Below are 14,787 nucleotides of genomic sequence, written 5' to 3'. Positions count from 1 at the left end.
ATATTTGTCAATACTTCCATCATCTTTCATCTTCTTATTAAAGATCCATTTTGAACCCAAAGGTTTGTTCCCTGGAGGAAGATCAACTAACTCCCTAGTATGATTGTTTAAGATTGATTCAATTTCACTATTAAAAGCCTTCTTCCAAGAGGTTTAGTCGCTAGACAACATTGCTTCCTTGAATGTTTGAGGCTCGCTTTCAAGAAGAAATGTTACAAAATCAGACCCAAATGAAGTAGATGTCCTTTGACATTTACTACATCTTGGACTTTCTTCATTGGGTTCATTCTCTTTTGGTTCTTCTCTTGGTTGTTTAGACCCTCCACTAGATGACTCAAGTCTATTTTTATACGGATATATATGTTCAAAAAATTCAGCACTATCTGATCCCATTACTGTATTATCATGAATATCCGAATGTTCAGACTTATGAACCAAAAATCGACATGCCTTACTGTTTGTCGCATATCCAATCAATACACAATTCACAGTCTTAGGCCCTATTTTTACCGTATTAGGTAGGAGAACTTGGACTTTGGCTAGACACTCCCACACTTTGAAATATTTCAAGTTGGATTTTCTACCTTTCCATTTCTCATATGGAAATTACATTTGTCTTTGAATGAGGCACTCTGTTAAGTATTTGATTTGCTGTAAGGATAGCTTTCCCCCACAAGTTCTGTGGTAAACCTGAACTTATAAGTAATGCATTCATCATTTCTTTTAAAGTTCGATTTTTCCTTTATGCAATTCCATTAGACTGAGGAGTGTAGGGAGCAGTAGTTTGATGGATTATTCAATTTTCTAAACATATTTATGCAAATGGAGATTCATATTCTTCACCTCTATCAATTTTGATTATTGTGATGTTTTTATCTAACTGATTTTCAACTTCAGTTTTATATTGCCTAAATGCATCTATTGTTTCATCCTTACCATTTAGCAAATAGACATAACAATATCTAGTGCAATCGTCAATAAAAGTTATGAAATACTTTTTCCCACCACGTGATGGTGTTGACTTCATGTCATAAATATCAGTGTGAATCAATTCTAAAGGATTTGAATTCCTTTCAAAAAATTTATAAGGATGCTTAACATACTTATATTCAACGCAAATTTGACATTTTAATTTATTGCACTCAAATTTTGGAAAAATATTCTGTTTTTGCAAGGTTTTGTTATTAACGTGTCCCAAACGTTCATGCCATAAACATTTAGACTCATGCAACTAAGAAGAAGCAAAATCTTTATTCATATCAAATGCAATTCCATTGAGTTTGAAAAGGCCATCACTAAGGTAGCCTTTTCCTACATACATATCTTTCTTGCTTACTACTACTTTATTATAAACAAATACACATTTGAATCCATTCTTGGTAAGAACTGAAATTGAAACTTAATTCTTTCTCAATTCTGGAACATATGAGACCCTATTCAAAGTCACCACCTTGCATGATGTCATCTTTAATAGGACTTTGTCAGTTCCTTCCACCTTTGCAATAACGGAGTTTTCCATAAACAACTTCTCATCTGTAGGTGTTGGAGTATATGATGAAAATAATTCTTTGTTGGAACAAACATGACATGAGGCACCAGAATCTATTCACCATTCTCTTGGATTTCCAACCAAGTTACATTCTGAAAGCATTGCACAGAGATCTTCCATTTCTCCTTTGGATTTAGCCAAGTTTGCTTGATCCTTTTTTTTTCTTGTCCTTCTTAGGACCCCGACATTCAGTAGCCCTATGACCATGTTTACCACAATTGAAGCAGTTTCCATTGAATTTCTTCTTAGGAGGATTGCTTTTTGGACCAGATGCTTTCTTTCTTTTCTTTTATTTTGTGGGATCTTCTTCAACAAAATTTACTCCAGATATTGCTGAATTACCACGTGACCTCTTTTCTGCAGCCTTATTATCCTCTTCGATTCTCAACCTTACTATGAGATCTTCAATAGTCATCTCCTTGCGTTTATGTTTTAAGTAGTTTTTGAAATCCTTCCACAACGAAGGTAACTTTTCAATAATTGCAGCAACTTGAAATGCATCATTCACAATCAATCCTACATTAAAGATTATGTGTATAAGAAAAAACTTAATATTTCTAACATAGGCATTAAATTAATTTATACCTTCAGCAAGAAGATCATGGATTATGACCTATAGTTCTTGAACTTGGGTGATGACTGTCTTACTGTCTATCATCTTATAGTCCAGAAATTTTGCCACAATGAATTTCTTCATTCTGGCATCTTCTGTTTTGTAATTCTTTTCTAAAGCATCCCGGAGTTCTTTTGAGGTTTTGACATTGCTGTACACATTGTACAGATCATCTTGCATGCCACTCAGAATATAATTTTTACCCAAAAAATCTGAGTGTGTCCATGCTTCTGTTACCAAGAATCGTTCATCAGGCGGAGTTTCATCTGACATAACAGGATCATTCTTATTAATGAACTTCTGCAGACTCAACGTAGTGAGATAGAAGAACATCTTCTGCTGCCATCTCTTAAAGTCAACTCCAGAAAACTTTGTAGGTTTCTCATACGGTGCTAAGGAAGCATTTGAACGATTATGTGCAACCGATGTTGTTGCAACACTTACTATTGCAGCACTTACTGTTCCAGCATTTGCTTGACTTAAATTAGTCATTTTTCTTTTTTCTGTCACAAATGACAGATAATTTAAGTATTTGAAATACTAATAGTAAAGAACAAATCTTTACACAAACTGTTTCTGATTTAACGTTAAAGTTTTTATATTTTTTTAATCGTTAACTGAATGAATTTTAAAAATTCAAGCAGAGTAGAAAACCATAAAGGTTTTGATCTCCAAAAACCTCAAATACAGAAACTTATTAAATTTCTTAAGATTGTTATTCAACCTGTATTATAAGGTTAGCCTAAAAAAGACAGAAACAGAATAAGATGAAACAAAAAGTAAATAGAAAACAAGACGTAATCCGAGTCCACAGAAACTACTGTGTGTCCTTAAGAAATTTAATCCCCTCACTGTATCCGAGGTTATGGATTAATTTCTTTCAAGATAAAACGGATTAATCCTGTTGAAGAAATAGCGGTACCTCAAATTTCTTTAACTTCAACGAACTTCAAAACAAGAACAAGTTACACAGACTCAGTCGATCGACACTTTGATTTGTTTGAGAGAAAAAATTTATGCAGAGCAGGAAAAAAATTTTTGTTTGAAAAAAACAAAAATTCACTTCCTTTTATAGTCATTTTCAGCAAGAAACATGTCTGTTCAGAGAAATCTGTTCAGACCCCTTTTATCCAGAAAGTTGTGTATTTTGGAAAAAATAACAAATTTTCAGAAAAATGTGTCTGTTAGGAAAATAACGTCTTTTCGGAAAGTAACGACTTTTCAAAAAGAGTAACAATTTTTTGAAATGTTACAGTTACCCGCAAATTTATAAGAGAATTTATTTGATTTAACAAAAACTGATTAGATAAATTTTGTCCAAAAAATTTATCAATCAAATCATTTACCAAATCCGAAGCCGAAGCCGAGCGACGACGGCGGCGGCGCGAGGGGGCATCTTCTTATTAGCTCTTTAAGAAGTAATGGAAGTGTTTCCCTATATAAGGACAACAATATCCCTTTCTTTTGTCGATATGGGAGAAATGACTTTTCATTTGCACTTTGCAAATGACTTTTCATTTTTCCCTTCAAAATAGTTCCCTCACTTTTCATATTCTCTCTTTTCTTTTCCCATTCATACTTTCTAAACTCAACAACTTTTATGTCAGCTAATTTTGTAGTTCACTATCACTACCAAAAATGGAAAACTATTGATGGACAAATATATTATTTAGCTAAATAGCAAAACTCATCGCTAATTCTATCTAATATGAATTATTAAAAAAAGTTACTTACTTGCAATTTAGCGATCACGAGTCATCTAGAATTTTGTAGTGTATTCATTTGCATTGAAATCTCTTATCGACTCTAGAGTGTGATATTTCAATATGCAACATAATATCTAATTTAAAATATTTTTTTGTAAAAATTTACAGTTATCACGTCATTAAATGAATACCAAATATAATATTTTGGGTAATCATGACTATGAAAGCTAACTTGGCTAAGTTAAGTGACTTTTAAAAGACAAACAAAGTTGAACGAGAATATATATGTAGGGATGTTTATTAAACATACAATTACCTAAAAAAACATAATGTTGATTAATTAGGTAATTATACATGTTAGATTAATTAGGAGGTTATTGTTGAGAAGATGAACTAACGTAGTATTTTTTCATACCAAACCACAACCAAAAACGAATTCTCCTATTTTTACTTTCACTATATAAACTTGTTTGAGGTGAAGTATAATTAATGCATAATCAACAAAAACATAAATTATAAGTCTTGAAGAATTTATCACCTGGCTTTATACAATGGCTTATAAGTATATTCCATCTTTTTTCTAGTTATTATTCGTCACATTGTTTTTAACAAGTAGTTATGTGATTCAAGTTGAAGCGCGCAATCTTCTTGAAGTAACTATCCCTGAGCTTCCTAAGCCAGAATTGCCACATTTACCTGAAATCCCAACTTTGCCTAAACTTGAGTTCCCTTAAATTTCGAAACCTGAGTTGCCTACATTACCAAAGCCCGAATTTCCAGAAATTCCAAAGCCGGAGTTTCCACCATTTTCAAAGGTTGAACTTCCAACTTTACCAAAACTCGAGATTCCTGTCATTCCTAAGCTTGAATTGCCAACTTTGTCAAAGCCGGAAATGCCTCAAGTGCCTAAAAAGCCTTGAGCACAAGGCTTGTTAAAAATGTATTGTATATTGTGTGATCATATATGTATTTGAAGCTTTCCTTTTGGAAAGATTATTTATGTGATATTTATGTATAAGAATTGTTTATGTAATTGTTCTTTTTTCAGTTCACTAATGTACTTGTCTTACTAGTGACATTATACACATCTTAATTTGTACTCTAAGACTCGATTTCAATTTGTTTATCTGGTTTTGATTTGATATGGTATATAAAATTCTTTTTATATGTCTCTAAATCCTTTAACAATATTGAATTTAATGATATTTGACTAATGCCGGTAAAATCTTTAACACTCTTTATTAATATGTATATGTTTATTGCTACTAAAAGTTGTTCTTGTTATAATAATTGTGATCTTAACTAAAGATATGAAAAAAATAGCAAAATATATTTTAATCTTGTAATCTTAATTAAAGATGCGAAGAATCTTTACGGATATGTTTTGAGTTCATATATTTGCTTAAACAAACCAGAATTTTCAACACAAATGTTAAAACACTAATATGAGTATTGATAGTTAAATTATAATAACAACACCTAAATTCTTGTATTACAAGGAAAAGTAACTAAAGATAGAGATAAGAATGGAGCTGAGAAGTTTCAACTCTAGAAAAAAGATGAGAGGAACATATAGTTTCTTCACTATACACATAACTCTTATGTTAACAACTACCTAGTCATATTTAATCAATTGATAATATTGGGCTTGAATTCCAAATAAAATTCTCTAATATTTATTCAACCCAATATTTCAATCTAAATCAGTTTAATTCACAACTTATAACACATAAGCCTTTACTAAATCGATTTGATTCACAACGGATACTTTTACTACATGGTGGGTGGCTGTAGTGGACAGAAACTATAGACTATAAATGATCTTTTTGCATAGTACATGTTCTGATTGTGTTATGGGTGTTCGATAATGGTGTTGATTTCAAGGTCGGATTATTATAACTTAAATTTTGAAGAAAAGTATATATGTTCTCTGTAGATTACCTACACGGGAGACCTTGTGTGTTGACTTATAGGAATATATCTACATAAATTATGTGTTACACAAGAAAAGGTTTTGTCATATTAAATTTATGAAGCTATTGTTGAGAAGATGAACTAACTCAATTTTCCCTACCAATCACAACCAAAGCTTGATTCTCCAATTTTTAATTTCCACAACCACACATCTATATAAAAACTTGTCTGAAGTGAAACATAGAGTATATTAGCATAGTCAACCAAAACATAAATTACTAGTCTTGAAGCATTTATCACCTTTCGATATAATGGGTAATAATCACTACAACTCATCTTTTTACTTGTTATTTTAAGAGATAATTTACAAGATTTATTTGATTTAAGAAAAAATGATTAAATAAATTTTGTTCAAAAAATTTATCAATCAGTCAAATCATTTGCCGAAGCCGAGCGAGCGCCGACGCCGGCGCGAGGGGCATCTTCTTCTTAGCTGTTTAAGAAGTAATGGAAGTGTTTCCTTATATAAGGACAACAATTTCCCTTTCTTTTGGTGATATGAGAGAAATGACTTTTCATTTTTACTCCAAAATAGTTCCCTCACTTTTCATATTCTCTCTTTTCTTTTCTCATTCACACTTGCTAAACCCAACAGTTGGCAACTCTGACCCTTAACTTTTGATGTGCACAATTAAACAATTAAACTTGTATAAAATTGAACAAATTGACATATTCGTCCTACATAGCACCCTACATGAAAATTTTGTGTCCTACATAGCATACTGCACGTATGATGCCATGTTTTAAAAAGAACATTTTAGGGAGTACAAAGATAGAAAAGGTAAAATTGTAAAGCGATTCGTCAAATAAAAAGTTCTTATAATATCATAAATAAAAATAAACAACTTATGGTTGATATCGGATTATAAGCACTTGAGTTATAAGTGTTTGCCAATTATATATTTAAGCTTTTAAAATAGGCTTATGAACTAGTTTGAACCACTTAGAAACTTAACCTACTTAATATAAAAGTAGCATATTGGGTACTAGATATAACCAAAGACTCTCATTCTGTAATAATTGTGTGTAGTTAATTACATGCACACACCTAATTATGTATATGGAAAAAAATGAAATTTATAATCTAAAACCTTGACATATTGACATTGCCTAACTATAAAAGGGCAGAACTATTAATGTAATGCTGAAGCACATATTAGTTATTATAACTTAGTCATATATCATAGAAAAAATGAGTCTTGAAGGTAAATTGGTTTCTGAGATAAATATCAAATGTGATGGAGATGTGTTCCATGAAATAATTATGTACAAACCACATTATATGTGCAACATATGCCTTGATAAGATACAAAATGTGGATATTCATGAAGGTGATTTGGGTACTATTGGCTCTGTTAGGTTTTGAAAATTCACACATGGTACGTAAATCCATATTATATTAATTCATATCGATTTTAATTTGTCCACATTCAATTTAACTCACTCAATCATTAATAAACGAAATTAGTAGTATGGATTTTTTTTACTATATTTTTTTTTGTGTAGATGGGAAAGAGATGGTGGCAAAGGAAGTTATTGAAGAAATAGATGAAGAAAAGAAGTTGGTTAAAAAAAAGATGATTGAAGGAGATATGTTAGAGTATTATGAATCATTTTACCTCACTATTCATGTTGAGACAAAGGAAGAAAACAACTTAGTTAGATTTTGGAATATTAAAAGAAGAATGTGCATGTGCCTGATCCACAGACTTTCATGGAATTATGTATCAATATCACTAAAGATATTGAGAGTTACCACATCAAGTGATACATAAATACATATATGTATGTACTTGAAGTAATATTATGTGGTGTGGTTAAAGAATTTGCTTTGAAATGTCTAATATATATGTAGAAAAAATAAAGGGAGTGGATATTGATAAATAAACATATATAAAAGCTCCTTCTAATACATATATGGTTGATTTCGGATTATAAGCACTTTTCGTATTTGTCAACTATATGATAAGCTTAAAAAAATGCTTATGAACTAGCTTGAACCACTTAGAAACTTTACCTACTACCTTTTCTTAATATAAAAATCGCTTATTGGATAATAATTGTGTGTAAGTACAATGCACACACCTAATTATGTATAGGCAAAGAAAATATGAAATTTATAGTCTAGAGTCTAGACATATTGACATTTTTACTTAACTATAAGAGAGTAGAGATACACACTTATAATTAATTAAGAAGAAATTGTTTGAAATATATTCAAATTTTGATAAAATTGTTGTAACATAGTAAACTTTGGAAATGATCTTTTTTCCTTCTGCACTATTTAATAATGTATTTAAAAGGTATATATGTGTCCACATAGATATCATAAATATTACATAATTATAAATAGTAATATGTCCATGTACGTACATATATACATTTAAAATACACTATTAAATAATGTATTGGTAAAAAATCCTCTATTAAGTTTGATATTGTAACAATAATTTTGTTCAAAATTGAAATATTTTTCAGACCTTTTTCCGATTAATTAATGAATGAGTTTATATAGTCAGAGCATTAGATAATAGCTCACACAATAGGCAATCTAGCATTAGTAGTGATAGGGATATGTAGTATTAGCACCGGCATGGACAAGGTCTCCTCTCCAATTCTATTACAAAACATGTCTATAATTGATCTCTAATATAAAATTTTTCCCAAGAGATTGTATAGTGTTTGGTTGGATATATGAGAAAAAAATAATTCATGCATTACTAATATTATTTAATAACATTCACAACATATATAAGCTAATATAATTATTACTAATAATATTGTGATATAAGCTAATATAATCTCAACATATATAAGCAAATATAATCATTGCATAGTTATTCTTATGAGATAATCGCCCCCTAATAATATTGTGATTCAATTTGGATAAATTGGTCTATTTTAATTGAAAGAAAATACTTATTAGATGTGAGTTTCGAACTCGGGTCACTCAAGTCAAACATAACACTATTTATCACCAAGCTACTGATCATTTATAGTAAACTTACTCATGTTTATTTACTACAAGCATAACACTATTTTATGACTTAAGCTCTTTAACAACGCGAGACATAATTTATGAGGTATTATGATCATCATAAAATTAAAGATGACCAAACTTATGACTTTGACTTAAAAACACTTTTGGTATTTAATAAATGTATGACAATCTTAAAAAATTCTCATGAACAAAATAATTATGTGTATATACATAGACACGCCTAATTATGTATAGGCAGAAAAAGTAAAAAAATGTATTATAATCTAGAGGTTAAAACTATTGGCATTGCGTAACTATAAAATGAATAGTATCTCATGTAATGATTGAACCACACACTTTTTTATTATAACTTTGTGATATATCATATCATAGAAGAAAAATGAGCCTCCATGGAAAGTTAGTTTCTGAGATAGAAATTAAGTGTGATGGAGATATTTTTTATGAAGTATATAGGCACAGGCCCACCATATCTCCACCATGTCCCCTAATAACATACAAAATGTGGATGTTCATGAAGGTGAATGGGGCACAGTTGACTCAGTTATCTTTTGGAACTTCATCCATGGTAAACCTTTATTTTATTTGATTTCAATATTTATCACAAAATGTTTGGTTCATACATTCTTCAATATATATATGATATCAATATTGTGTCAGAAATATCGTGGATTAATTAGCACATAATTACAAATAAAAAAAATAGAGAAGAAAAATAACACAAGGATTTAACAAGATTCATCTAGGTCTAATCATTCAAGAAAAAACAGAGTCTTCCACAAGGAAAATGTTCTTTCCATTATTCCTATAAGGAAAAAATAGATTCCTTTTCCCAAATCTATTAGGACAACAAATCTCTAAAATTAATAGAGATTATGAGTTTCGTAAAATATATAAGAGAAAAAATTCAAGGCGTGATTAACAAATACTTCCTCTATCTAACAATAGTTGTGGAGTATACGAAAAATAGATGTCTAACAAAACTTGTCCAATTTAGAAAATTAAGAGATTATTTACCTTTGGTTTTAAATATTATTTATCATCTAACACATTTTTTAAAACAAAAATGTAATAAAGTCAAAGAATAATATAATAATATTATCTCTATTATTTATTATTTATTGACTCAATCCATTTTTAATCCGTTCAAATTCAAACCAACTCACTCGATCATTTAAAAGTGAAATTAATAGTATGAAATATTTACTATATTTAATTTGTTTTACCAATGGAAAAGAAGTGGTGGCAAAGGAGAAAGTGGAAGAAATAGATGAAGAAAAGAATTAAAAAAAAGATAATTGAAGGAGATATATTGGAGTATTACAAATCATTTTACATCACTGTTCATGTTGAGACAAAGGGTGAAAATAATTTAGTTACTTTGATCATAGAATATGAAAAGAAAAATGCTCATGTGCCAGATCCACACACATTCATGGAATTATTCCTGAATGTAACCAAAGATATTGAGAATTACCACATCAAGTAATACATAAATATTATACACAAGGACTCTTTGAAAATGTCGACAAGTATATGTCGAATTCTTTAAAATAATATATTTTGAAGAAATCAATATGAATACGATAACATTTTTGAATAGTTGAAACAATGTATACCAAATGCTTGGATTTAAGCTATTGTCTCAAAGTCTTGTAATAATATGTGTTGTTATTAGCGGGTGTGCTTTAAAATGTCTTGTCACGACCCAAAACGAGCCGTGAGTGGCACCCACACTTACCCTCCTATGTGAACGAACTAACCAATCTAAACCCCAACATTTCAACCATAATAAACAGAATATAATGCGGAAAGCTTAAAACTCGTTAATGAAATCAATAAATAACTTCTAAAATTTAATACTTATTATTTCTAAAATCTGGAAGTCATCACCACAAGAACATTCTATCCTTAAATTACTAATCTAAGAGTATCTAGGAAGCTAAAATAAGTAAACAAATGGTCCATGTATGAACTTCAAGGACATCAAGACATGAATGAGAGAGAATCAAGTCCGAGCTAGGAACAATAGCTCACCCTGAAATCTGACGTATGAAGACTGGCTAGAGTTGAGGACGAGTTGAAGACGCTGGCACGTTTGCTGCACTCCACAAATAACAAAGAAGAAAATTACACGTAGGGGTCAGTACAAGGCAGAAGTACTGAGTAGGTATCATCGGCCAACTCAAAATAGAAAGCAATATATATCAGATAATAACATAAAATTGACTACCATACTCAACTGTTGATAACAACAAGTACCATAACCTTTGGACACAACCCAAGCACATCTATGAGGACTCAAGCCTCCACACCATACTCGTTTGGGCAAATAGGTTCTTTAAATTTGAGTATATTAACATAATTCAAGATTCATTCTCTTTATCATCCTGGTATCGGAAGGTGACACTCCGATCCCCTAAAGATTCATTCTCTTTAATATCCTGGTGTCGGAACGTGACACTCCGATTCCCTACTACTACGTGTCGGTTCGTGACACCCGATCCCTTAATTCCTGGTGTCGGTACGTGACACTCCGATCCCCTAATTCTACGTGTCGGTACGTGACACCCGATCCCCTAATCTCATTTTTTATATTCATCAAGCCTTCTTTTATACCAAGGCATCATCATTAACAAAGTGGATTTAAGGTTTAAGATTCATAGCCTCATCTTTCCAATCCATTACAATTACATAATCACATCATGCAAGCACACAATTAAGCATATAGAAGACTTTACAATACTACCCAATACATATCATTCGCTATTAAGGGTTTACTAGCATAAACCATAACCTACCTCCACCGAAGGATCGTGATCAAGCAAGCTATCCCCCAAAACCTTTGCTTTCCTCTGCGTTCTTCTCTTTCCCTCGCTCGTTTCTCTCTTCTTTCTTTTTAATTTTCTCCTCTTTCCAATTCCCTTTGTTTTACCCTAATTACCATATAATTAAGTATAAAAGATGATAAAAGTAACCCACTATTTATTTCAAGGTTATCTCCTTTAACCTCCAAGTAAATAAGTTATTAAACTTATCCCCTAATTCCATACAGTTTGTCATAAATAGTCCAAAACGCCCCTTAAAAACTTTTAACAGAAATCCGACCCAGTCAGGGTTACGCAGCTCGTGACGGCCCGTCGTGCCTGCAACGGTCCGTCCTGCTGTTTCCGTCACAAAGTTCAGAGATTCGACTTCCTTAAAGAGTTTGTGACGGTCCGTCCTGCAAACAACGGTCCGTCCTGCCATTCCATCGTGAAGTTCAGAGAGTCGATCTCAGTACCCAAATTTCCAAGGTCTAAGTGTTTTGGAACGAGACCCCCTCGATGGTCCGTCGTACCCATGACGGTCCGTCGTGGGATCCGTTGACCCAGACAGCTATTACCAAAAATAAACTCTACTACTCGAACGGCTAAACAGGTCGTTACAATAGATACCAATTTACCCATCGTTCGTCCTCGAACGATCACAAGAAGGAAAATAAGAACGAAAAAGAGTACCTGAATCTGTAAAAAGGTGTGGATATCTCTCTTGCATATCAGTCTCCTTCTCCCAAGTGGACTCTTCAACTGGCCAATTCTTCCATTGAACCTTGATGGATGCAATCTCCCTTGATCTCAACTTGCGGACTTCTCTATCTAAAATGGCAACAGGCTCCTCCTCATAAGACAAATTCTCATCAAGAAGAACAGAATCCCAACGAATGATGTAGTTTCCAACCCCATGGTATCTTTTCAGCATAGACACATGAAATACCGGGTGCACTCCTGAGAGTCCTTGGGGCAAGGCTAATTCATAAGCTACCTCCCCCACGCGCTTCAGAACTTCAAATGGACCAATGTACCTCGGACTAAGCTTACCCCGCTTACTGAACCGCATCACCTCTTTCATGGGTGAAACCTTCATCAAGACTTGTTCATCCTCCATAAACTCCAAGTCTCTAACCTTTTTCGATCTGCATATTCATTCTGCCTACTTTGAGCCGCTAGAAGCTTTTCCTGAATGCATTTCACTTTATCTAACGATTCCCTCAGAAGGTCAGTACCCCAAGGTCTAACCTCAAATGCATCAAACCATCCAATGGGAGACCTACATCTTCTCCCATACAGTGCCTCAAATGGGGCCATATCAATACTTGAGTGATAGATATTGTTGTATGAGAAATCTGCTAAGGGTAAGAAGTTATCCCAATGGCCACCAAACTCTATCACACGTGCACGAAGCATATCCTCCGAAACCTGAATCGTTCGCTCAGACTGACCATCAGTCTGATGGTGAAATGCAGTACTAAGATCCAACCTAGTACCTAATTCAGCATGCAATGTTTTCCAAAACGTAGAAGTAAACTGCGTACCTCTATCTGATATGATGGAGAGTGGAACTCCATGCAATCGAACAATTTCTGAGATATAAAGTTTGGCTAACTTCTCTGCATTTTAAGTCACCTTAACCGGAATGAAGTGAGCAGACTTAGTTAACCTGTCAACAATCACCCAAATAGAGTCATACTTACCCATTGTCTTTGGAAGACCAACCACGAAGTCCATTGAAATTCTCTCCCACTTCCATTCAGGAATGGGCATTCTCTGAAGTGTCCCTCCAGGCCTCTGGTGTTCATACTTTACCTGCTGACAATTCGGGAATTGAGCAACGAAATCAACAATGTCACGCTTCATCCTACTCCACAAAAATGTTGCTTTAGGTCACGATACATCTTGGTTGCACCAGGATGTATAGAATACCTTGAACTATGAGCCTCTGCAAGAATAGTGTGAATCAAATTATCGACGCGGGGTACACATACCCTTCCCTTAATTCTCAAAAAACCTTCCTCATCGATTTTTGCTTCTTTAGCCTCTCCTAGCAATACCTTATCTCGAATCCGGATCAGTTTCTCATCAGTAAACTTTTTCCCCTTAATCTTGTCAAGAAAGGAAGATCTTGCCTCCACACAGGCCAAAAATCCTCCCTTCTCTAGTACTTCCAGCCTCATAAAGTCATTAGCCAGAGTCTGAACCTCTCTAGCCAATGGGCGTCTAGAAACCTGCAAGTGAGCTAGACTTCCCATGCTTCCTGCCTTTCTACTTAAAGCATCCGCCACAACATTAGCTTTTCTCGGATGATACAAGATAGTGATATCATAGTCCTTCAGTAGTTCCATCCACCTCCTTTGTCTCAAATTCAAATATTTCTGAGTAAAGACATACTGTAAACTGCGATGATCCGTATAGACTTCACACTTAACCCCATATAGATAATGTATCTATTGCTTTAATGCAAACACTAATGCAGCCAACTCCAAATCATGGGTCAGATAATTACGTTCGTGCACCTTTAATTGCCTCGAAGCATAAGCAATTACATTCTTCTCTTGCATTAGCACTGCACCCAAACCGGAATAAGATGCATCACAATAAACAATGAAATTCTTACCTTCCACTGGCAGGGTAAGAATTGGTGCGGTAGTCAACAAGGTCTTGAGTTTCTGAAAGCTTTCTTCACACTCCTCCGACCATACAAATGGAACACTCTGCTTAGTCAAATTTGTCAATTGGGATGCAATAGAAGAAAATCTCTTGACAAATCGACGGTAGTAGCTAGCTAAACCAACGAAGCTCCTTACCTCTGTAACATTAGTAGGTCTTACCCAACTCTTCACTGCTTCGATCTTAGAAGGATCCACCATCACTCCATCCTTAGAAACCACAGGCCCCAAGAAGGATACTGAATCTAGCCAAAACTCACACTTAGAGAATTTGGCATAAAGCTTTTTCTCCCTCAACATTTCCAATACAATTCTCAAGTGTTCCTCATGTTCTTTCTTGATCTTTGAGTATACCAGTATATCATCAATGAATACGATGACAAAGAGATCCAGATATGTCTTAAAAATCCCGTTCATCAAACTCATTTAAGCAGCAGGGGCATTCGTAAGCCCAAAAGATAT

At 33.2% G+C, this 14,787-nt stretch overlaps 1 long non-coding RNA gene across 1 annotated transcript; it reads left to right on the top strand.

Moving 5' to 3' along the window:
- The first annotated feature begins 6,988 nt into the window (after window positions 1–6,988).
- Window positions 6,989–7,754, top strand: LOC101266825 (uncharacterized). Its single transcript, XR_182778.5, has 2 exons — window positions 6,989–7,221; window positions 7,349–7,754. It is a non-coding gene; the product is annotated as an uncharacterized lncRNA (long non-coding RNA).
- The last annotated feature ends 7,033 nt before the right edge of the window (window positions 7,755–14,787 follow it).

The sequence above is a fragment of the Solanum lycopersicum genome, chromosome 5, assembly GCF_036512215.1.
Source record: "Solanum lycopersicum chromosome 5, SLM_r2.1".
Classification (NCBI taxonomy): Eukaryota; Viridiplantae; Streptophyta; class Magnoliopsida; order Solanales; family Solanaceae; genus Solanum; species Solanum lycopersicum.
Note: the sequence above shows the minus strand (reverse complement) of the source record. Positions and strands in the feature narration are given on the sequence as shown.